This window comes from Tachyglossus aculeatus, chromosome 4 (assembly GCF_015852505.1).
Source record: "Tachyglossus aculeatus isolate mTacAcu1 chromosome 4, mTacAcu1.pri, whole genome shotgun sequence".
NCBI lineage: Eukaryota > Metazoa > Chordata > Mammalia > Monotremata > Tachyglossidae > Tachyglossus > Tachyglossus aculeatus.
Genome location: NC_052069.1, coordinates 22,517,449 through 22,542,351, shown reverse-complemented (window position 1 = coordinate 22,542,351; position 24,903 = coordinate 22,517,449).

Here is a 24,903-nt window from a genome sequence, read left to right as displayed (position 1 = left end):
TTTGATGCAGAGGTGGATAAGCAACCACTGGAGGTTCTTGAGGAATGGGGAAAAGTGGTCTGAATGTTTCCTTAGAAAAATGATCCAGGCAGCAGACTGAAGTATGGACTGGAATGGGGAGAGACAGGAGCCAGGGAGGTCAGGAATAAGGCTGAGACAGTGTTGGGGTCATTTTCTTAGCACTGAAAGCATTATGTAATAGATTGGCAATCTTCCTACTTCTTTGGGTTCCTATGACCTTTCATTAAGACCTCTGAAAACAACTTAGTTGGCCGTGTCTCTCAAAAAAGCGATAGGAGGAGTCTGGCGTAAGCATATTTACATTCCTACTGGGTTTATGCAAGAAGACAATAATCCATAGACCAGATAAACTATTAATCATAAGGTGACGGCTACTAATATTGCCACTGCGGTGTCCTAAAGCTCTCCACAAAAACAGGCACCATATGCGATGGCTCTAAATGAGATCTGCTAATCCTTTCGTCATTTCTTGTTGTGGACAACATCCAACTGATGGGGAATTCTGTGCAGAATTTCTGCACTCACACTCTGCTGTGAAGACAATTTTTAGTTCCTCCAGGGCAGGGATCATGTCTACCAGAGCTATTGCACTGTTCTCTATCAAACATCTAGTATGGAGATTGATTGACTCTTGGGCTCAAGCCACAGAGCACTGCTGGTGGAAATCTAAATATCAGACCAACTTTGTCCACTTCAAGTTTATCCACTTCAAGTTTATCCTTGCAAGCTTTAACTCTGCCCTCGCCTGGCAAAACTATTTCTCTCCCCTGATTGACACCCATGCCCATCACACTGGCCAGTTGTTCCAGACATTTAACTCCCTTCTCAGGCCTCCTGTCCCCCCAACCTCCCCCATCCCTTGCCCCCAGTTACCTGATCACCTACTTTATCATGAAAATTGAAAACATAAGGTGTGAGCTCCCCTCCCCCTCCAGCCCCCTCTTCAACTCTCCCATCCTTCCTGGCAGTTTCTCTAGAGGAGATCTCCTGCCTCTCTCAAAAGCCACCCCATCCACATGAGTAACGGAACTCATTCCTTCTCACTTTATCAAAACTCTCGTCCCCTCCTTTCTTCCCTCCCTAACAGCCATCTTTAACCTCTTGCCCTCCAGTGGCTTCTTCCCCACTGCTTTCAAACACGCCCATGAGTCCCCTATCTTTAAAAAACCCTCCCTGGACCCCAGGGCGCCATCCAGTTATCGCCCCGTCTCCCTGCTACTACTCTTCTCCAAACTCTTCCAGCGAGTTGTCTACACCCGCTGTTTCAAATTCCTCTCCTCCAATTCTCTCCTTGACCCCCTCCAGTCTGGCTTCCATCCCCTTCACGCCACAGAAACCACCCTCTCAAAGGTCACCAATGATCTCCTTCTTGCCAAATCCAATGACCTCTACTCCATCCTTATCCTCCTCAACTTCTCACTTGCCTTCAACACTTCTGACCATTCCCTTCTCCTGGAAATGTTATCTAACCTTGGCTTCACTGGCTCTTTCCTCTTCTGCTTCCCTCATCTCTCTGGCCATTCATTCTCAGTCTCCTTCGTGGGCTCTTCCTCTGCCTCTCATCCCTAACTGTGGGGGTCCGTCAAGGTTCATTTCTGGGTCCCCTTTTGTTCTCCATCTACACCCACTCCCTTGGAAAGCTCATTCACACCCATGGCTTCAACTACCATTTCTGAAGATGACACCCAAATCTACATCTCCAGCCCTGATCTTTCTCCCTCTCTTCAGTGTTACCTTCAAGACATCTCTACTTGGATGTCCTTCCATCACCTCAAAGGTAACATGTCCAAAACAGAGCTCCTCATCTTCCCACCCAAACCCTGTCCTCCCCCTGACTTTCCCATCACTGATGACGGCACCGCCATCCTTCCTGTCTCACAAGCCTGTAACCTTGTCGTTATCCTTGACTCCTCCTTTTCATTCAACCCATATAGTCAATCCATCACCAAATCCTGTTGGCCCCACCTTCACAACATAGTTAAAATCTTCCTTTCCTCTCCATCCATACTGCTGCCCCATTAATACAATCACTCATCCTATCCCCGCCTGGATTACTGTATCAACTTTCTTGCTGACCTCCCAGTCAACTGTCTTTCCTCACTCCAGTCCATAATTCACTCTGCTACATGGATCATTTTTCTACAAAAATGTTCTAGACAAATCACCCTGCTCCTCAAAAAACTCCAGTGGTGGTCTATCATACACCTCCATATCAAACAAAAACTCCCCTTCAATTACTTTAAAGCACTCTATCACCTTGCCCCCCCCCAACCTCTCCTCTCTTCTCTCCTTCTACAACCCAGCCCACACACTTTACTCGTCTAGTGCTAACCTTCTTACTGTACCTTTATCTCGCCTGTCTCACCTCCAACCCCTTGCCCAAGTCCTGCCTCTGGCCTGGAACGTCCTCCCTCCTCAAATCCGACAGACAACCACTCTCCCCCACTCCAAAGCCTTATTGAAGGCACATCTCCTCCAAGAGGCCTTTCCAGACTAGCCCCACTTTTCCTCATCTCCCACTCCCTTCTGCATCACTCTGACTTGATCCCTTTGCTCTTTGCCCTCCCCCAACCCCACATATCTGTAATTTTATTTATTTGTTTTGATGTCTGTTTATTTGTATTGATGTCTGTCTCCCCACCTCTAGACTGTGAGCTTGTCCTGGGTGGGGAATGTCACTGTTTATTGTTGTATCATACTTTCCCAAGTGCTTAGCACAATGCTCTGTACACCGTAAGCACTCAATAAATATGATTGAATGAATGATTGAATGAATTAATTGATTACTTACTGTAAATATTTCTGGGTTCATCCTACCACCCTCCTCCGCCCTCAAAATAGGCATTCCAGCAGTAAAGGCCACTGGGTGTCTCTTCAAGTCCAAGTAGAGAAATCTCCTGTCTCGGACCACTGCTGAGTCCAGTTATTGTTTTTTTGGGCAGGGGGTTGTTTGTTGTTGTTTTTTATGGTATTTGTTAAGCACTTACTATGTGCTAAGCAGTGTTATAAGATCTGGGATATATACAAGATATTTGGATTGAACACAGTTTTTGTCCCAGATGGGGCTCACGGTTTAAATCCCCATTTAACAGATGGCTTAACTGAGGTTCAACAGAAAAGTTAAATGACTTGCCCAAGGTCACAGAGCAGACAAATGGCAAAGCCAGAATTAGACCTCTGGTCCTCCAACTCCCAGACTCATGCTCTTTCCAAAGGGTCATACTGCTTTTCTCGGTTGGTAAATGTGTTTTCTACCAGGTAATCTAGTAGTTTCTTTTGAAAACAGATTTTTAAAATGGCTTGGTTTTCATCTCTCCATACCTGTCCCTCCTCCATCCTCACCTGACCTGTTCCTTCTGAAAAAACAAAACAAATCAAAAACCCCTCCCTCCCCCAGAGCGTTCAGGGCCAATCTGTTTGAATGAGAATATCAGTTCGTATGAGAATGCAGCGACCAGATAGGACAGTGAACCTTGGAACATGGATCACTGGATAATAATAATAATAATAATGGCATTTATTAAGTGCTTACTATGTGCAAAGCACTGTTCTAAGCATTGGAGAGGTTACAAGGAGATCAGGTTGTCCCACAGGAGGCTCACAGTCTTAACCCCATTTTACAGGTGAGGGAACTGAGGCACAGAGAAGTTAAGTGACTTGCCCAAAGTCACACAGCTGACAATTGGCAGAATGGGGAATGAATGGAGATTCTTCCTTTTATTCCTCCTTCCCTGATTGCTTCTTTCCTTCCTTCCTTCCTTATTCCTTCTTCACCCCCATTCCATGTTTATTCATTCATTCATTCATTCAATCGTATTTATCGAGCGCTTACTGTGTGCAGAGCACTGTACTAAGCGCTTGGGAAGTACAATTTGGCAACATATAGAGACAGTCCCTACCCAACAGTGGGCTCACAGTCTAGAAGGGGGAGACAGACAACAAAACAAAACATATTAACAGAATAAAATAGAATAAATATGTACAAGTAAAATAAATAAATAGAGTAATAAATATGTACAAACATATATACGTACATACAGGTGCTGTGGGGAAGGGAAGGAGGTAAGGCGGAGCGGGGATGGAGGGGGGGGGAGAGGTTTATGGTTTATTCAAGGTTTATGTTTTTGCTAATTGTGCTTAATAGGTTTGACTTCCTTGTAAGTTTGTACTTTCAACTAATTCATCTATGTTGCATTAGTTATGACATTTCCATTTGCTCATTTGTTGGCTCAGTCATTCAGTGATTTTACCAATAACTCTTGGGTTATTGGCTCCTTTCTAGATCTGGAACCATCCAGGGCCAATAACTCTCCTGGACAGCATGCGTGGGCAAGTCCAGGCGACTGAGGGGGAATGGACTAGGGCCGCCAAAGCACCCCCTTAAACTGAATCCACATCTGGATCACTTGGGCTGACAAAACTAATTTAGCGGAAAGGTATCCTGATGGTTGACGTGAATAATCCAGTTGATTTCTCTCTAATCTTCCTGTCCCCACTCCCTCTCCCTCCTCCCTTCCTGTCCACCTAAAAAAGACATATGCATTTTCACGAGAAAGTTGAACAACCAAGACATAATTTAATGTGAGGGAATAATTATTATTACTATAAAAATGGCATTTGTTAAAGGCTTACAATATGTTTGTGTGGCAATAACACTAAGCTAGATACAAGTGAATCAGATTAGACACAATCGGTCTCCCCCCTGGCGCTCACAGTCTAAGGAGGAGGGAGAACAGATATTGAATCCCTATTTTACAGGTGAGGAAACAGACGCAGAAACAGACAAGCGGTGAAAGTGGGATTAGAACCCAGGTCCCCTGACTTCCAAGGTTGTGTTTTTTCAGGTAGAACACTTTGCATATCTAAGAAAAGCACAGTTCCTCAGGGTGAGGAGGAGACAGGGAAGCACCAAGAGGAGGAGTGTTAGGCTGGCAGGGTGATGACAATCTAAGGCTTTGGGGGAAGGGGAAAATTGGGGCATCATAAAGGGGAAGGCTCTGGTAATAATAATGATGGCACTTATTAAGCGCTTACTATGTGCAAGACACTGTTCTAAGCACTGGGGAGGTTACAAGGTGATCAAGTTGTCCCACGAGGGGTTCACCGTCTTCATCCCCCGTTTTACAGATGAGGTAACTGAGGCCCAGAGAAGTGAAGTGACTTGCCCAAAGTCACACAGCTGACAGTTGGCGGAGCTGGGCTTTGAACCCATGACCTCTGACTCCAAAGCCCGGGCTCTTTCCACTGAGCCATGCTGCTTCTCTAATGGTAGTGCCCCATTCTTAGCTGCCCCCACTGTAATCTGTTCTCCCCTGATACCAGCTAAAACTCTGTGTCTGAGATCCTGGGCCTGGGCCTCACTGTTTGACGCGGGACTTCAATCTAGCCCCATCTCTAAAAATCAACCCATCAATCCACTCTATATACTGAGCACTCATGCGCAGAGCACTGTACTAAATGCTCGGGAGAGTACAACATAACAATAGAACAGACACATTTCCTTCCCACAACAAGCTGAGAGGGGGGAAGGCACAAGAAGAGTGCAGCTCTTGGCCAGCCCGGGGGGATTTCTGGTTGCCTTCAACCTAGGAGACATCATTGGCAGACATGACATTCTCTCCACTTCATTGCAGTGTCCCACCCCCACCCCCACCGGGAAAAGCTTGGGAGCTGGCCACTGCCCTCCTACTTAGACTCTGAACTCCATATGGGGCAGGGACTGTGTCCAACCTATCTGGCATCTCCCCCATAATTTCCGGCTCTGCCAGGACCTCCTCTTCGGTTGGAGGTCTGCCATTTCAGAACGGCCTGGCTCACTCCCAGGGCTGAATGTACACCAACAGAACATCTGCGGGGAGGCTGGCCACCCCCAACCTCACTCTCCACACCGGGAACCATGATGACTGCTAAGGGCTTTAATAATAATAATAATGATGATAGCATTTATTAAGCGCTTACTATGTGCAAAGCACTGTTCTAAGCACTGGGGAGGTTACAAGGTGATCAGGTTGTCCCACGGGGAGCTCACTGTCAGTCCCCATTTTACAGATGAGGTAACAAGCACAAAGAAGTTACGTGGCTTGCCCAAAGTCACACAGCTGGCAATTGGCGGAGTCGGGATTCAAACCCATGACCTCTGACTCCAAAGCCCGTTCTCTTTCCACTGAGCCATGCTTCTTTGCCTTGTGGCTGTGAGTTGACTGCTGATGGCTTGGGACCCAAGGGAGGGACAACTAGCCAGTCCTTCATTAGACCTCACCTGCCTAAGTACCTGGCTGATAATTCGTTCTGGACAAACAGTCTTCCCTAGTGATCAGAATCAATCAATCAATCAATCCTATTTATTCAACGCTTACTGTATGTAGAGCTCTTGAAGGGTACAATATGACAGACACATTCCCTACCCGCAACAAGCTTACAGTCTACAGGGGAAGACAGACATCAATACAAATTCATTCATTCATTCAATCGTATTTATTGAGCGCTTACTGTGTGCAGAGCACTGTACTAAGCACTTGGGAAGTACAAGTTGGCAACATATAGAGACGGTCCCTACCCAACAGTGGGCTCACAGTCTAGAAGATGCATAAGTATGGAATATGTACATAATGCTATGGGGCTAAGGGGGCGGCGAATAAAGGGACCAAATCAGGGTGACTCAGAAAGGAATGGGAAAAGAGAAAATGAGGGCTTAGTCAGGGAAGGCCTCTTGGAGGAGTTGTGCCTTCTATAAGGTTTTGAAGTTAGGGAGAGTAATTGTCGGTCGGCCATGAAGAAGGTGTTTCAGGCCAGAGGCCAGCTGTGGGCCAGAGGTCGGTGGCAAGATAGACAAGATTCATTCATTCAGTCAGTCATATTTATTGAGTGTTTACTGTGTGCAGAGCACTGTACTAAGTGCTTGGGAAGTACAACTTGGCAACATATACAGACGGTCCCTACCCAACAGCGGGCTCACAGGCTAGAAGGGGGAGACAGACAGCAAAACAAGACATATTAACAAGATCAAGGTACAGTGAGTAGGTTGGCATTAGACGAGGGAAGTGTGTGGGCTGGATTGCAGTAGGAGAGTAGTGAGGTGAGATAGGAGTGGGGAAATAACTGTATGCCCAACAACACAGCAATCAAATTGCTTGGCAACATTTGCCTAATCACTCTGAAAGATCCTCGTTGCTAAGAGCTACTGGATGTGTTCCTTCCCCGTACACCTGAAAAACCTGCATTTCAGTCCTGCACTTAATTGCCAGAGACTCCAGATTAAGCTGCTACTGCTCCCCATAATCCACTGTGACATCTCCATGTCCCCTCAATCTCCTGTCTGATCACCCCAACCCCATCTTTCTCTCCCATCCCTGTAACTCATCCCACTCCTCCAGTGATGGCTCCACTCAATCAAGCAATCAATTAGTGGCATTTATTGAACATTTACTATGTGTAAAAGTCTGTATTAAATGCTTGGGAGAGCATAATACAGCAGAGTAGGTAGATGTAGTCCCTGCCCACAACTAGCTTATACTAAAGAAGGATGGGGCAGATATTTAATATAAAGGATAGATATTTTCATAAGTGCTGTGGGGCTGAGGGTGGAGTGGATATCAAGTGTGTAAAGGGTACAAATCCAAATACATAGAAGATGCAGAGGGAAGTGGTAGTGGGGGAAAGAATTTCCCCTAATTGACCTGCTTTCTGCATCAACTATGCACTTTGTGATACTCACCACAGCCCCACAAAAGTACTTTACGTATCATTATATTCTACTATTTTCTCTATGTGTCATTTATTATAATGTCTATCTCCCCCGCTAGACAGTTTGCTCCTTGTGGGCAGGGAACATGTCTTCCAACTCTCTTGAATTACACTCCCCCAAGCATTTAGTAGAGAGTTTTGCACACATTAAATGCTTAATATTGATTGATTGATTATTACTGCTTGGCGTATTACTGGGACCACTGGGACCCCATGTGGCCCTGAGATGCCAACTAAGCCCACTGCACCACCCAGCCACCTGTCATCAAAGCAGGAACACCTGGGCTCTGGTTTGGAGGCTCTGCTCTTTGTTGCCACCCTAGAGGTTATGAAACCATGTCTCTTGTCATGGACCACAGGATAAGACCCACCCTAACTCTGGCCCCCAGAGGAGTTGTTGAAACAGGCTTAAGTTGGGAATCAGGGGGCTGGCAGCCTCCCCTCCCCATGAACCCAGCTCAAAGATCCCTAGCCATTTCTTCTTGCCCAGGGTAAAGCTGAGCCTCTGAGCCCATTGTTCTCTATTTGTTGCTGAATTGTATGTTCCAAGCATTTAGTAGCCCCCTTTTTCCTCTCCTTCTCCCCATCCTCACCTTCTGCCCACCTCCTTCCCCTCCCCACAGCACTTGTGTATATTTGTACAGATTTATTACTCTATTTTACTTGTACATATTTACTATTCTATTGATTTTGTTAACGATGTGCATAGAGCTATAATTCTATTTGTTATGACGATTTTGACACCTGTCTACATGTTTTGTTTGGTTGTCTGTCTTCCCCTTCTAGACTGTGAGCCCGTTGTTGGGTAGGGGCCGTCTCTGTATGTTGTAGACATACTTCCCAAGTGCTTAATACAGTGTTTTGCACACAGTAAGGGTTCAATAAATACAACTGAATGAAAGAATTTAGTATAGTGCTGTGCACACAGTAAGCATTCAATTAATTTGATTGAATGAATGTGCTGCAGCGTGGAATATGCTGTTAGTGGGAGCAGTGTGGTCTAGTAGAAATCTGGCCCGCTGTGTGACTTTGGACAAGTCCCTTATTTAACCTTTAAAGACATCTTACAGATGAGGAAACTAAGCCAAGCTAGCTCTCTTCCTCCCTTCAAGGCCCTGCTGAGAGCTCACCTCCTCCAGGAGGCCTTCCCAGACTGAGCCCCTTCCTTCCTCTCCCCTTCGTCCCCCTCTCCATCCCCCCATCTTACCTCCTTCCCTTCCCCAGAGCACCTGTATATATGTATATATGTTTGTACATATTTTTTACTCTATTTATTTATTCATTTTATTTGTACATATCTATTCTATTTATTTTATTTTGTTAGCATGTTTGGTTTTGTTCTCTGTCTCCCCCTTTTAGACTGTGAGCCCATTGTTGGGTAGGGACTGTCTCTATATGTTGCCAATTTGTACTTCCCAAGCGCTTAGTACAGTGCTCTGCACATAGTAAGCACTCAATAAATACGATTGATGATGATGAGGAAAATACCACCTGTTTTTCTACCCATCTCCAGTATGGCCTAATGGAAAGAGCTTGGTCTGAAAGTCAAAGTATCTGATTTCTCATCCTACCTCTGCCACATGCCTGCTCTGTGACCTTGGGCATGTCATGACTTTTCTGTTCCTCGGTTTCCTCATCTGTAAAATGGGGACTCAAAACATGTTCTCCCTCCTACTGAAACTTTGAGCCTCATGATGATGAACCTGAGGATCTCATCTCTATCCCAGTGTTTTATACATTGCTTGGCACATAATAAACATTTAACAAATTGGACAATTACTGTTGTTTTTATTATTTTCACCTTCATTTCCGGGCTTTATTCTTGTCCTATAGAGCTCCAGCTTGCCAGAATAATGTTCCTCCTCCTTTTTCTCATTCATTTATTCACTTAGTCATATTTATTGAGCACTTATTGTGTACAGAGCACTATATTAAGCACTTGGAAGAGTACAGTACACAATAAACAGATACATTCCCTGCACACAATGAGCTTACAGTCTAGAGGTGGGGAGAGAAACATTGATATAAAGAAATAAATTACAGATATGTATGTAAGTGCTGTGAGGTTGGAAGGGAGTATGAACAAAGAGAGCAAGTCAGGGTGATGTGGAAGGGAATGGGAGAAGAGGAAAGGGGAGCTTAGTCAGGGAAGATCTCTTGGGGGAGATGTGCCTTCAATAAAGCTTCGAAAAGGGAAAGAGTAATTGATGGGTTGGAGGAGGGAGAACATTCCATGTCAGAGGCAGGATGTGAGCAAGGGCTCAGTGGTAAGATAGACAAGATGAAGGCATGATGAGAAGGTTAGCATTATAGGAGCAAAGTGGGTGGGCTGGGTTGTAGTAGGATAATGAGGTAGGATGGGGCAAGGTGATTGAGTGTTTTAAAGCCAAGTGGGAGGATGGCTGGAACCAAGATGCGACTTCTCTTCAATTTGAGACTCTGCTCTGCCTCCTATCCTCTAACTCTTCCTTTGGATCAATCTAGGCTCCTGGTGGGCTCACCAAACTTCTTCAACTCCAATCTTTGGAGAACCCTCCCCCGAGTTTAAGAATAATAATAAGGGGAAGGAGGAGGGAGGGAGAGGTTGAAGATCACTCAAGGAGGTCAATCAATCAATCATATTTACTGAGCGCTTACTGTGTGCAGAGCACTGTACTAAGTGCTTGGGAAGTACAAGTTGGCAACATATAGAGATGGTCCCTACCTAACAGTGGGCTCACAGTCTAGAAGGGGGAGACAGAGAACAAAACCAAACATATTAACAAAATAAAATAAATAGAATAGATATGTACAAGTAAAATTAATAAATAGAGTAATAAATATGTACAAACATATATACATATATACAGGTGCTGTGGGGAAGGGAAGGAGGTAAGGCGGGGGCGATGGAGAGGGGGTTGAGGGGGAGAGGAAGGAGGGGGCTCAGTCTGGGAAGGCCTCCTGGAGAAGGTGAGCTCTCAGTAGGGCCTTGAAGGGAGGAAGAGAGCTAGCTTGGCGGATCTGGGGAGGGAGGACATTCCAGGCCAGGGGGATGATGTGGGCCGGGGGTCGATGGCAGGACAGGTGAGAATGAGGCCCGGTGAGGAGATTAGCGGCAGAGGAGTGGAGGGTGCTGGCTGGGCTGTAGAAGGAGAGAAGGGAGGTGAAGTAGGAGGAGGCGAGGTGATGGACAGCCTTGAAGCCGAGGGTGAGGCGTTTCTGCCTGATGCATAGGTTGATTGGTAGCCACTGGAGATTTTTGAGGAGGGGAGTAACATGCCCAGAGAGTTTCTGGACAAAGACAATCCGGGCAGAGGCCTGAAGTATGGATTGAAGTGGGGAGAGACAAGAGGATGGGAGATTGGAGAGGAGGCTGATACAGTAGTCCAGACGGGATAGGATGAGAGCTTGAATGAGCAGGGTAGCAGTTTGGATGGAGAGGAAAGGGCGGATCTTGGCAATGTTGTGGAGCCGAGACCGGCAGGTTTTGGTCACAGCTTGGATGTGAGGGGTGAATGAGAGAGTGGAGTCGAGGATGACACCAAGGTTGTGGGCCTGTGAGACGGGAAGGGTGGTAGTGTCGTCAACAGTGATGCGAAAGTCAGGGAGAGGGCAGGGTTTGGGAGGGAAGACAAGGAGTTCAGTCTTGGACATGTTGAGTTTTAGGTGGCGGGCAGACATCCAGATGGAGATGTCCTGAAGGCAGGAGGAGATGCTAGCCTGGAGGGAGGGGGAGAGAGCAGGGGCAGAGATGTAGATTTGGGTGTCATCAGCGTAGAGATGATAGTTGAAGCCGTGGGAGCGAATGAGGTCACCAAGGAAGTGAGTGTAGATCGAGAACAGAAGGGGACCAAGCACTGAACCTTGAGGAACCCCCACAGTAAGGGGATGGGAGGGGGAGGAGGAGCCTGCAAGAGAGACTGAGAATGAACGACCGGAGAGATAAGATTAGAACCAGGAGAGGACGGAGTGTGTGAAGCCAAGTTTGGATAGCGTGTTGAGGAGAAGGGGATGGTCCACAGTGTCAAAGACAGCTGAGAGGTCGAGGAGGATTAGGACAGAGTATGAGCCATTGGATTTGGCAAGCATAAGGTCATTGGTGACGTTTGAGAGGGCAGTTTCCATGGAACATAGGGGATGGAAGCCAGACTGGAGGGGGTCGAGGAGAGAGTTGGTGTTGAGCTTAATAGCCAGGCCACAATACACACTTTGAAAACATAGCCATGTACTTATTAGTACTCAAAGAGTCAAGAGGTCATAACACTATTCTTATCCTCACCGTTAACTTGTCAAGGAACCAACAAGCTGGAACTGCTCTGTGCTTCAAAAGCCCCATGGGAAAAGCCAAATGATGATTCTTGTTCTCTATTCACACAGGAGTGGGCAGAGATGCATTATGTCATAATAGTAACAATAATAATGGCATTTACTAGCTGCTGAGCGGATGTTAAGATGCAAGGTTATCATTGGCTTGGACACGATTTCTGTCCCCCATGGGGCTAACAATGTCTCGTTTCTCCAATCTACAGATGAGAACAATTGAGGGCCGGAGAAGTTAAGTGTCTTGCCCAAAGTCAAACAGCAAGGGCAGAGCTGAAACTTGAACCTGACTTTCCTAACTCCCCTTGCTCTTTCCAGGAGGCTAGGCCAGATCATAGCTGCCAAATGTCCAATGTTACAGCAAGGTGTGAGCGATTCCAGCTACAGTTACAGTAGTATCTGACCTGAATCTTCCAGTCATGGCAGTTAGAGCTTAATGTCAACTGATTGCTGACTTCTGGAGTTCCAACAATTGTCTCCAGCACACAGAGGGCTTTCCTGTAGAGCACTGGAGATTGAGAGAAAATAGGACAGTAGAATAGCGCTTTATAATAATTATTATAATTATTATAGTATGCATTGAGCACTTACTGTGTGCCAAGGACTGTTCTAAGTGCTGGGGTAGATACAAGGTAATCAGGTTATCCCATGTGGGGCTCACAGTCTTAATCCCCATTTTACAGATGAGGTAACTGAGGCACTGAGAATAATAATAATAATGATGATGGCATTTGTTAAGCACTGACTATGTGCAAAGCACTGTTCTGTGTGCTGGGGAGGTTACAAGGTGATCCGGTTGTCCCATGGGGGGCTCACAGTCTTCATCTGTAAAATGGGGCTCCCCATTTTACAGATGAGGGAACTGAGGCATGAAGTTAAGTGGCTTGCCCGAAGTCACACAGCTGACAATTTAGAGAAGCATCGTGGCTCAGTGGAAAGAGCATGGGCTTTGGAGTCAGAGGTTATGGGTTCAAATCCTGGCTCTGCCAATTGCCAGCTGTGTGACTTTGGGCAAGTCACTTAACTATTCTGTGCCTCAGTTCCCTCATCTGTAAAATGGGGATTAAGACTGTGAGCCCCCGTAGCACAACCCGATCACCTTGTAACCTCCCCAGCGCTTAGAACAGTGCCTTGCACATAGTAAGTGCTTAATAAATGCCATTATTATTATTATTATTATTAATTGATAGAGCCAGGATTTGAACCCACGACCTCCGACTCCAAAGCCCGGGCTTTTTCCACTGAGTCACGCTGCTTCTCAAGTTAATAGGCTTGCCCACGGTCACACAACAGATAAGTGGCGGAGCCAGGATTAGAACCCACATCCACTGACTCCCAAGCCCATGCTCTTTCCACTAAGCCATGCTGGTTTCTCAACAAACCAGGTGTGACTTTAATGTCGATATTTGGGAAGAATTACTCCCAGGTAATTCCATTTCAAAATCTCAGTCATAAGGAATATTCTCTTTAAGCACTTGATCTTCGCCCCATCCCTAGTACCATAGCATTTATTTAGAGATCCACAATTTATTATAACGTCCATCTCCCCCTCAAGACTGCAAGCTCCTTGTGGGCAGGGATCTTGCCTACCAGCTCTGTTGTATTGGACTCTCACAAGCATTCAGGAAATGCTTAATAAATATCATGGATTAACTGATTGGTAGTATATCCTTCTAGGTCAGACTGATAAATCTTCCATTCCACTATTTCGTCTCCAGTCGGCTAAAAGGATGGATGTTCTCTCTCATTTCTAGCAGAGACACACAATCCCTTCCCCTTCAATGATCACTTGTTCATGAATTCATCCAAACCCTTCTTGAACTTTTGGATATTTTCAGCAGGCCCAACTCCCTGCAGACACAAATGCCACATATTTGCCCATTTCTATAGTCATGGTTACCACTGTCCTCTCCACGTGAGGACTTCAAGATGCTTTGTAAGATCTCATCGTCTTATGGGTTCGCTTCCCTTCATTATGCAAGCAATACCACTGAGAGTTAAAGACAAGAGTAATCCCATTCAATAATGCTTCCTTTTCAGATTTAATTTGTTTTCCTTTTTTGTGAATAAGCCTAATGATATACACAGAACACACGTTGAAAGATAAGAGAAGCACTTCTAATGTGCGTGGCTCACAGCCAGTTTTGTAAATGAATTGGATCATACTAATCTCCACTGTGTTCTACCAACACTTCCTCTGTCTCATGAAAAATGCCTATTGTTCTGCAGAAGCCCTGAGTCTTCAGGGCCTTGTTTGTTTAAAATGGCCTTTGAAAATTCGGATAAGAAAGTGGATTCAGGAAATTGTTTTTTTTTTTAGTCTCTGTTTTACTATTTTCCACCCATATTAATGACATAAATGTAAGGAAAATAATAAATACATGTTTAAAAATAGAATTTAATTTTAGAACAAAACAGCTGGGGATGAAATTCTGAAGCATGTGATCAGAAGGTTCACAATAAAATATTTTACTTGTACATATCTATTCTATTTATTTTATTTTGTTAGTATGTTTGGTTTTGTTCTCTGTCTCCCCCTTTTAGACTGTGAGCCCACTGTTGGGTAGGGACTGTCTCTATATGTTGCCAACTTGTACTTCCCAAGCGCTTAGTACAGTGTTCTGCACACAGTAAGCGCTCAATGAATACAACTTATGAATAAAAGTGCCAGAATGGTCTTTCTGAGAGATGTGAATAGCTTTAAAATGAAACCTGGGCCCCAGAAAGCCCAGGAGGGAATTATTAAATGTTGAAATCCATGACCTTTAGGAGGCAAATAAAAGGTCATGATCAGTTTCAAAATGTTGGGACATATCAAAAAACTTCTTTCTCCATAACCCAGAATTGTACTGAAGAAGGCTCAGAAAAGGAATCAAGATTGTAAATTTGGATTCAGCCCCATGCAAGAATTACCAGGGTGACCTGATGTATAGTTCAGGGACAGCCACCACTTGGTACTGTCCCTTTAATTTACTTTCCTCAACTAGAAAGCAACCGGGGTTGGCAGGATTCATGGAGTTCTCACTGGCAATTCATTCATTCATTCATTCAATCACATTTATTGAGCACTTACTTTGTGCAGAGCACTGTACTAAGCTCTTGGGAAGTACAGTCTCAGCAGAGATCAATCAATTGCTTTTACTGAGCTCTTACTATGTGCCAAGTACTGTTCTATAATGCAACGGAGTTAGCAGACACACTCCCTGCCCATAATGAGCTTACAGCCTAGAGGACAAGCTTACAGTCTAGAAGGTGAGCTTATGCGAAGGGTGAGGATCGTGGGAAATGGACTGCCCTCTCATACACATCCCACCATTTTAAGGTTGGGCCACGTTAGCAGCCCAGTGTGTTGGAGAAATATCCCATAACTCACAGCACTGTGTGGATGATGTTTGCTCTTTAAACATCTCTAATATTTCTGCTCATAGCTGCCAGTTTTACCTAATTCCACAAGGGAAAGAAAACCAAATCTATGAACATCATCAATTCGAACATCAAGATCTACTTGTCATTTTTGATTCACAATTTTAAATGCTTTCTGCTGGTGTTAACAGATCTTCACGTTCCCAGAGACACCAATCACCTATGATCTTTAGTCATCTCCTGGCCATCCTTTTTCAGAAAGCAGAGAGATCATTTGTATATGTTGCCAACTTGTACTTCCCAAGCGCTTAGTACAGTGCTCTGCACACAGTAAGCGCTCAATAAATACGATTGAATTAATTGAATGAATAATTTCCTGCTAGCTGGGATTTAAAAATTCAGATTGTGACTAATGAACTAGAACCGGAACCCAGGACTGGTAATCAAGACACATGGATTCTAATACTGGCTCTGCCCCTTGCCTGCTGTGTGTTTAAGGAGGGAGTTAAATGTGTGGAGCAACTGGAGATGGTGATGGACATGGGTGTCAATAAGGATAGAGAAATAATTTTTCTAGGCAGAGGAGAGAGCAGAATTAAAGCATGCAAAGATAAATTCAAAGCGGATGAAGTTGACCTGATATCTAGATTTTGGCCAGCAGTGCTCTGCGGCTCGTGCACCAGGAGTGAAGGAGGTGGACTGTAGAGGTGATCCAGGGATGTGGGTTAGTGGTACGAGATCGACAAAGGGATAGGGGAGCGAGTGAGTTGAGTTCAATAGAGAGGGTGGTCAATTTAGTCATCAAGAGAGTGTCAATTTGGTGATCAAGAGAAGGTACTTTAGGTAGTTTAGAGAAGCAGCAGGGCTCAATGGAAAGAGCACGGGCTTTGGAGTCAGAGGTCATGGGTTCAAATCCGACTCCACCACTTGTCAGCTGTGTGACTTCGGGCAAGTTACTTAATTTCTCTGGGCCTCAGTTACCTCATCTGTAAAATGGGGATTAAGACTGTGAGCCTCCTTGGGACAACCTGATCACCTTGTAACCTCCCCAGCCCTTAGAACAGTGCTTTGCCCATAGTAAGTGCATAATAAATGCCATTATTAAAATTAAATTAATGGAGGCTAAATGGGGCATGATGGGTTGAGAAAATCAGATGGGGTCAAAACATCAGGGGTCTCTGTGAGGGAATGGGACCGATTTATGGGGAAGAGGTGCGTGGAAGAGTAGGCAGATGAAGGTTGTGGTCAGATAGAGGGATTTCAGAGCTGATGAGGGTAGAAATTGTGCAGTGGCTAAAAATAGTGAGATTGAGTGTGTACCCAAGTTGGTGACTGAGTGGGGTGGAGCAGGAGGTCAGTGGAGGTGAGGAATGATCAAAGGTGGGCAGCAGAAGGGTCATCAGGAACATCTATGTGGACATCAAAGTCCCCAAGGATCAATGTAGGCATGGAGAAAGGGAGAAGGAATGTGAGAATGGGATTAAAATAGTTAAAGAAGTTGGAGGTGGGACCTGCCGGGGGGGCAGTTGATGTCAGCTCCTAGAATCTGGAGTGGGTGATAGAGGTGGATGATATTGGCTTCGAAGAAAGGGAAAGAAAAGGATGAGGGAACTGGAATGGTGCGAAAGTGTCATTGAGGCAAGAAGGAAGCCAACAACTCCCCCTTTTCCAGAGAGTCTGGGGGAGTAGGAGAAGATGGGGCCCCCTCTGGAGAGAGTAGCACTGGAGACCATGTCATCTGGGGAGAGCCAGTTTTCAGTGATGGCGAGTAGGAGTGACTGAGACAGGAACAGGTCAAGGATGAAGGGGAGCTTCCCCATGAGGGAGTAGGGGGTTCCACAGGCTATACTTGGCTGAGGCTGTGGGGAGGGTGGATAGGGATGGGGTGAGGGGTAGGAAGAGGTTGAAGGGGGATAAGCTGGTGGGAGGCAGTGTGTACAGAGGGGGATGAAGGGCAGCTCTGGGACAGGATGACAAGGATGGGGTGGGGGTGGGGGGTTAGGAGTGGGAAGAGGTTAGATGGGAACACACCAAGGAGGGCCGGCCTGTGGGGAAGGGGATGAAGAGGGGTGCTGGGCATAGGGGACAGGAGAGGGGAGACCTGAGGGTGGGGATTGAAGGCAAACTGTGGAGTTAGGAGTAAGACAGAAAATCCTGAGCCCAATGGGCTGTGGGAGATTCCTCTAGAAAGGGATGACTCTGAAGCTCCCAGCTGGGGGGAATCCACAAGTTCTGAGCTGTAATTAGCGAATCATTAAAGCCTCTACCGGAGTAAATGGGAGAGCAGTGCTAGCAAGGGATTTGAATCTTCCCCAGAGAAGCATGAAAAGGGAACAGGTCTAACCTGATGTCTATGAAGAACACTCCAACTGTTTGGGACCTACAGCAATCAGGTGTTTGCCAAGAGTGTCAGAGCTCCTCTGAAACATATACCAGTGAGTTGGAAGTGGAGAGGTGGTGATCCTTGTGATTTTGAGTGGCAGCAACTGCCCCTAGTGAAGTTTGCGATAAAACCATTGCGCAAAGGCAGGGGCCAAACAACAGCTCTGCACCCCAGACTCCAAAGCAGCTTCAAGATAGCCTGAACCACTCCATGATTTTTTTTTAATGGTATTTGTTAAGCACTTACTATGTTCCAGGAGCCAAATTAAGCACTGGTATTCATTCAACCGTATTTATTGAGCACTTACTGTGTGCAGAGCACTGTACTAAGCGCTTGGGAAGTACAAGTTGGCAACATATAGAGACAGTCCCTACCCAACAGTGGGCTCACAGTCTAAAAGCCAGAAGCAGGATGTGGGCAAGGGGTTGGCAGCGAGATAGATGAGATGGAAGTACAATGAAAAGGTTCGTATTAGAGGAGAAAAATGTGTGGGCTGGGTCGCAGTAAGAGAGTAGCAAGTTGAGGTAGGAGGGGGAAAGGTGATTGAGTGTTTTAAAGCCAATGATGTGGAGTTTTTGTTTGATGCGGAGGTGGATGGGCAACTACTGGAGGTCCTTGACAAGTGGAGAAACATAGCCTGAATGTTGTGTTGCCCTCCCAGACTCCTATAAAGACTGCTTCCAAGATAAAGAGAAGCAGTGTTGCCCAATGGGAAGAGCATGGGCCTGGGAGACAGAGAACCTGGGTTCTAACCCTAGCTCTACCACTTGTCTTTTGGGTGACCTTGGACAAGTCACTTAACTTCTCTCTGCTTCAGTGACCTCATCTTAAAAATGGGAATTAAATCTTACCCTCTTCTACTCAGATTGTGAGCCCCATGTGGGATAGGGCTTGTGTCCAAACCTGATCATCCCCTATCTGAATGCTCAGTACGCTCTCTGGCACATATTAAGTACTTAACAACTACCGTAAAAAGGAAAAAAAAAAAAGGAGTCAACTTTAGGAGCTGATGATGGTATTTGTTGAGCGTTTACTATGTGCCAAGCACTGCTCTAAGCACTGATTCCTCAAAATAAGAATATGGACATGGGAGCTTCCAGTGTTTTATTCATACCAAACAGAGGGCAGGATAGAAATGGATGAATGATCAACCTGTTTCCTCTCCCAACAAGGACACTGTGAATCCCAACTCTCCTCCCCACCCTTCCCCAGAGAGGGCCCTCCTTGATCTTGGATTTCAGGGAGCCCTTTGTCCCAGAGCTTGGAAGCAACACTTGGATCCTGTCAGCACATAGGTTGGTTTCAGTTTTCTACCCTGTTAGATGGATGCAAAACAACCCCTTCCGACCTATTTGCCAACAAGGCACGATCGACTGCTGCATTTTGTTCTCTGACCTGGCCACGCTCTCAACCTTAGCCTGAAAAGAAAACCAGTGTCCCCCAAGGATCTGGAAAGATCACAGCCCCAGAGACAAGCGTGACGCTTTTGGAAGTCGGTTCAATTATCTGACATTAACGACTTCTTGACCAGAAATACATGTCAGTGCGGCTCAACTGTGAGCCAGCTGTTTTGCAGAATGTGGCCAGCTGAATTGTTAGGTTCAAGATACGGCATTACAGACCTGGTCCTGCTTAGGATGACTCACTCAGGCTTGTCACCACATAAAGAACTCGATGCTCACTTCCAAAGCCTCACTCTGGACTTGCTCTTATCACAACATTTGCTACAAAGAGAAAAATCAATGCTCAAATTCAGTCTTTTCATTTCTTTCACTGTGACATTCCTCAAATGGAGTGTGCCAATAAAATGAATGCTGCTTAGTCCATTTTCCTCTGAATGAACATTTTTTTTATCTGAAAGATCTGTTGTATCAATCAATAGTATATATTGAGTATTTACTATGTGAAGAGCACTGTACCAAGCGCTTGGGAGAGTACAACAGACTTAGCAGACATGTTCCCCGTCCATAACGAGGTTACAGTCTCTATTAAAATTATTTTCGCTCCTTTAGAGAGTTCCAAATGTTGAGTAACAACACCCAAGGCTCAACCCAGTGGTAGCAAAGAGCACCTGGGTGTTTATTACACAGTAAGCCCTCAATAAATACCATCGACTGATAGCAAAGGAATGTCACATCCTGCCTCGGACTAGGATTTTCACCCCAGCAACACCACAACTGAACACATATTTTTCATTTCAGATCCAACTCTGTTGCACTGTACTCTCCCAAGCACTTAGTACAGTGTTCTGAACACAGTAAATGCTCAATAAATACCACTGATTGATTGATCGAATAAACCTTGAGCCCTACCCAGTGGCTTTAAAGCACCTAGTTGACTCTCTTCCACCTACTTGTCCTTGCTCCTCTCCCACTAGGACTAAAGAAGCAATGTGGCACAGTGGAAAGAGCACAGGCCTGGGAAGTCAGAGGAGCTGGGTTCTAGAGAAGTAGTGTGGCTCAGTGGAAAGAGCCCAGGCTTGGGAGGCAGAGGTCATGGGTTCTAATCCTGGCTCGCTATATGTCTGCTGTGTGACCTTGGGCAAGTCACCTAACTTCTCTGAGCCTCAGTTACCTCATCTGTAAAATGGGGATTTAGACTGTGAGCCCCACGTGGGACAACCTGATCACCTTGCATCCCCCCCAGCGTTTAGAACAGTGCTTTGCACATAGTAAGCGCTTAACAAATGCCATCATTATTATTATAAACCTGACTCCACCATTGCCTACTGTGTGACTTGGGACAAGTCACTTAACTTCTCTGTGCCTTACCTGTAAAATGGAAATCTAATACCTGTCCTCCCTGTTACTTGTGGACCTTCATTCATTCATTCATTCAATCGTATTTATTGAGAGCTTACTGTGTGCAGAGCACTGTACTAAGCACTTGGGAAGTACAAGTTGGTAACATATAGAGACGGTCCCTACCCAATAGGGGGCTCACAGTCTAGAATTAGGAGACAGACAACAAAACAACACATATCAACAAAATAAAATAAATAGAATAGTAAATATGTACAAGTAAAATAGAGTAATAAATCTGCACAGACATATATACAGGTGCTGTGAGGAGGGGAAAGAGGTAGGGTGTGGGGGTGGGGAGGGGGAGGAGGGGATAATAATAATGGCATTTATTAAGGGCTTACTATGTGCAAAGCACTGTTCTAAGTGCTGGGGAGGATACAAGGTGATCAGGTTGTCCCACGGGGGGCTCACAGTCTTCATCCCCATTTTACAGATGAGGTCACTGGGGCCCAGAGAAGTTAAGTGACTTGCCCAAAGTCACCTAGCTGACAGTTGGCAGAACTGGGATTTGAACCCATGACCTCTGACTCCAAAGCCCGGGCTCTTTCCATTGAGCCATGCTGCTTCTCCTTAGTGGGATAGGGACTGGGACCTTATGTGGGATAGGGACTATGTCCAACCAGATTGACCTGCTTCTGATACGGTGCTTGACACATAGTGAGCATATGACAAATACCACAACTATGACTACAACGCAGCTCGTATGCTATGCTCCTCTAAATTCAATCTGATTAATACTCATTCTCATCTTTCTTGCTGCCAACCTCTTGTTCATTCCTCCCCCTGCTTTTAATTCCCTCCCACTATTATATCCAGCAATCCACACCACTCTTCTTATCTCCAAAGCCCTCCTTAAATCGCATCTCCTCCAAGAGGACTTCCATGATTAATTTATCGTCTCCCCACCACCACTTCAGCACTTCACTTTGCAAAGAATTTATGTACAAAACATGCATATCTTAATACTCTATTACTCCCACTTCCAGTATAGTATAATAATACCTGTCTCTCCAGCTAGTTCATAAATTATTTGAAAGCAGGGATCAGACCTACAATATCTATTGCAATATCTCAAGTGCTCAGAGCTAATTTATAAATTATTTGAAGGCAGGGATCAGACTTTCCATATCTACTGTGCTCTCCCAAGAGCTTAGGGCAGTGTTCTGCAGAGAATAAGTAGTAATAATAGTAACAGTCTTTAAGTGCTTACTGTATGCAAAGCACCATACTAGGTGCTAGGAGAGAATATGCAGGTGAGAATTAGATATGGTCCTTATCTCAGAGGGTTCTCAATCCAAGAGTGAAAGAGGGGAAAAGGACTGGCGTTAGACACATCAGGAGTGATGAAACATGAAAACAGGGCACAAACCAATCCACAAAATGATAACAAAATCAGTAGGGGGTGGTGTCTAGAGGAGCAGAATTTCAGGCTCCTCTGAGTTCAGGGCACACCAACGGCCCCCAGTCTTCTCAGGGTTTTATGGGGGTCTCATGCTCAGGGCGTGTGGGGGAACTGCTTTTATCTCTGGACTTATGGGCAAAGAGCATGTCTGCATCAGGGACCCTCGGCAGTGCGAGGGAAGTAAGTGCTAAGTAAAGGTGATTGAGTGAGTTGACTATTCATATCCACTGCTGGATATCCAAAAGTAAAATTTGTTTACACTTTCTAAGGATCTTAATGAGGAGATTAGAATGTAAGCTCTGTATAAGCAAAGAATGTGGTTTATGTCTGCCAAGCTCTTAGTACATTCGTTACGCAGTATGGCCTAATGGAAAGAGTTTGGGCTGGGAGTCAGAGGATCTGGGTTCTAATTTCAGCTCTACTAATTGCTTGCTGTGTGACCTTTGGTCAGTTGGTTGACTTCCCTGTGCCTCAGTTTCCTCATCTGAAAATGGGGATTCAATACCTGTTCTCCCTCCCCCTCTCTCCGCAGAATGGGGACTGTGTGCAACTTCATTAATTTGAATATACCCCAGCACTTATACCAGTGTTTGACACACAGTAGGAGCCTAACAAATTCCACAATTAATTAATTAATGAGGTGCTCAAGAAATATCATTACTTCTACTAAAATACTTGAAATAAATTCTGAGTTGAGACCATGATTGGAAATATCCACACACTGTCTTAAGAGCTTAGTGGATCTGAAGTTTGTACAATCCAGTCTTCTAGTCAAACCACCAATTTAACAGCATGCTACTATATGCAATAAATTGGACAGCTCATAAATACTAAAAATGAACTCCTTTCTAGTTCTAATCAGTTAGCAGCACGGAGACCATCACAGGTATTTTGCTGAAATGGCAAAATAACAATAAAAAAAGGCAAAACCATTTTAAGAATGTTCTTTCCCCTTTGCAGGTCATTGTTGTTTTCTGAGAAAGAGCTAAAGTGAACTACATGAATGGCAAATTGAGGAAAAATTTTCATCTTCTTAACAATCACTAACATTGTCATGGATTTCCCAAACACATAAAAAAACAGGACAGTGATAAAAGTTGATTTGGTTCCGTTGGATAACTATGTTCCATTTCATTGATTAGATTTCTACTGTGTCTGATGCTAGAAGACTTAAAACCTTTCTAGGAAAAAGATAAAGGACATCAGCTGACCACCTGAAGGGAAGTTGGACCAACTGGATGCTTTTAATTGCCACTTGTAATTACAAGATGGATGAGGATGTGAGCAATTACCATTTGAAGCAAAAATAGTCCATCAGTGATATATATTGAGTGCTTCCTGTGAGGAGAGCACTGTACTAAGGCTTGGGAGAGTACAGAATAACAGAGTTGGTAGACACTTTACATGCCCACAGTGATTTTGCAGTCTAGAGAGTAGCTTACAGTTTAGGTAGTTCCAAAGAAACAGTTTACACTGACATTTGAGCCTGCACCAAGAAGACTTGGTTAAAACAACTAAAGGAAATTTGGGCCCAGTGCACAGTGTAACAATACATTTCCAGGCCTTCTGGTAATAATAATAATAATAATGGCATTTATTAAGCGCTTACTATCTGCAAAGATAGTTCTAAGCGCTGGGGAGTTTACAAGGTGATCAAGTTGTCCCACATGGGGCTCACAGTCTTCATCCCCATTTTACAGATGAGGTAACTGAGGCACAGTGAAGTTAAGTGACTTGCCCGAAGTCACACAGATGACAGTTGGCAGAGACGGGATTTGAACCCATGACCTCTGACTCCAAAGCCCGGGCTCTTTCCACGGAGCCACGCTGCTTCTCTGTAGCTCAGTAGATAATTCATGTAGAACCTCTATTCCCCAGAGGGTCAAAAGAACACAGATCTGAGAGGAGATCTGAGTTCTAATTTTAGCTCTACCACTGGCATACTGTGAGACCTTGAGCAATTTGCTTCTCCCTATTCAAAGGTGAGGAAACCAAGGCACAGAGAGATTAAGATACCCTCTCTCTCAACCTCTTGGATTGGGAGTCCTGTATGGAACAAGTACTTGATTCCATTTGATGAATTTAGCATCTAACACTTATACACATGTACAAGTACCACCATAACTATGGTATCTGTTAAGTGCTTAACTATTTGGCAAGCGCTGTTCTAAGAGGTGGGGTAGATAGAAGTTAATCAGGTTGGACACAGTCACCATCCCTCCTGGGGCTCACAGTCTAAGGAGGAGGGAGAATTGGTATTGGATCTCCATTTTACAGATGAGGAAACTGAGGCACAGAGAAATTAAGTGACTTGCCCCAGGTAACACAACAAACAACTGGCAGAGCTGGGATTAGAACCCAGATCCTCTGACTCCTGGGCCCGTGTTCATTCCGCCAGTCCCCGCTGCATCTGTATGAAACAGACACAAATTGCTAATGGGCAGTAAGTGAGAGCAGAGATAGAAATGATTAAAAAAAGCAATTATGGGCTCAGAAGCAGATGGACTTAGGTGACAAGAAATGGCCTCGGTAGGAAATGTGTCTATCAGTCTGTTCTACTGTTGTATTGTACAGGGCTCTGCATATTATTATTATTATTATTAATCGTATTAAATAATTAATCGTATTATAAATACGATTTTTTATTATCATTATTATTATTATTATTATAAGTGTTCAATAAATTCCACTGCTTGATTGATTGCTCTTCAACTGTTAGCTCTCCAATCACTTCCTCCTCACTGTTTTTAAACGTGTTCATGTCTCTCTCCTCTCCTGAAAAACCCCCTCCCTTGACCCCACGGCTCCCTCCAGTTATCACCTCGTCATCTTCCTACCATTTCTCTCCAAACTTAAGCGAGTTGTCAACACCCACTGCCTCAAGTTCC